The following is a 1,317-nucleotide window of genomic DNA, read 5'->3' on the forward strand; positions in this document are numbered from 1 at the left end:
ATTATTTGTATTTATTTAAATGTATTTTTCTATTATTTAATTTTGAGGTTATGGATTTTGGATTTGAAATTTGGAAACGTGTTAAATAATCCCTGAAAAATGGTAACCTCCTCCTTTCCTCCTCCTAATTAGGTTCTTCTTAGGTACAGTATAACGAGGTGCTGGGTGACCGCTTGGAGAGTTTTTTAGGCGTTTGAGTGAGAAAGGAGAACTTAAAGACAGATAAGGGACCGCATTGTGAACATTGTGTAATACCCTGGAAATCCAGAGTTCTCGTGAGAGCACAATTGTAATTAGTAATGATGCTCATTAACTATACCCTTTGTAGCCGAGCTGCACCAATCACATCGGTGTATCTATACACATATATATACATATATATACGGCAAGCTATACAGATGATGACAGCGCTGTGACGTCCAAGTCATTAGTAAACATTGCAAGATGGCTATGGATGAACACCAGTTTTTTTAAACGGCTTTGGCCGCTACAATGAACGAGTTAGACTTGGCTTTTTATCTAAAAGAAGACGAACGTTTTTGCTTTTGTTTTACCGACCGGATACGGCAAGAGTTTAATCTACCAGTTAGCTCCTCTGGTAGCTAAGAGTTTAATCTACCAGTTAGCTCCTCTGGTAGCTAAGAGTTTACTCTACCAGTTAGCTCCACTGGTAGCTAAGAGTTTAATCTACCAGTTAGCTCCGTTGGTAGCTAAGAGTTTACTCTACCAGTTAGCTCCACTGGTAGCTAAGAGTTTAATCTACCAGTTAGCTCCACTGGTAGCTAAGAGTTTAATCTACCAGTTAGCTCCACTGGTAGCTAAGAGTTTAATCTACCAGTTAGCTCCTCTGGTAGCTAAGAGTTTAATCTACCAGTTAGCTCCTCTGGTAGCTAAGCGTATGGGGCTCTGGATACATCACCCCGTGTATTGTTGTGATTGGTCGTAGTGTTATCCAATTGCGTGCAGTGCGATTTTCAAATGCATTCTTGGTGCCGCTCCTCGAGTTGGGCCATTTTCATTACTCATTGCCAGACCCTTAATCTTTCAGATTTGGGTCTGGATTTCCAGGCTAGTGTTGTAGTAGAGTCACCAACTGTCGAGTCCGAGTCAAGTCATGAGTCCCCAATGTTCGAATCCGAGTCCAAGTCGAGTCACCATTTCAAGCCGTCAAGTCGGAGTCTTCTTCTCGGTTGTGCGTTCACAAATGGAACATTTAGTGGTGCTCTTTCCAGCAGTGGATCTAAAATCTGTGAAGGCAAACTTCAAGACCCGTCAACATGTAGTAGTATCATGAACTACAGCCGTAGTAGAGGACAC

At 41.8% G+C, this 1,317-nt stretch overlaps 1 long non-coding RNA gene across 1 annotated transcript in view; it reads right to left on the bottom strand.

The window, feature by feature from the left end:
- Nucleotides 1–748: 748 nt before the first annotated feature.
- Nucleotides 749–1,317, bottom strand: part of LOC144530589 (uncharacterized) — a 41,085-nt gene continuing 40,516 nt past the window's right edge. Inside the window, exon 8 of the long non-coding RNA XR_013503125.1 lies at nt 749–1,317. This exon is cut by the window's right edge and continues 298 nt beyond it. This is a non-coding gene — a long non-coding RNA (uncharacterized LOC144530589).

The sequence above is a fragment of the Sander vitreus genome, chromosome 15 (assembly GCF_031162955.1).
Source record: "Sander vitreus isolate 19-12246 chromosome 15, sanVit1, whole genome shotgun sequence".
Classification (NCBI taxonomy): Eukaryota; Metazoa; Chordata; class Actinopteri; order Perciformes; family Percidae; genus Sander; species Sander vitreus.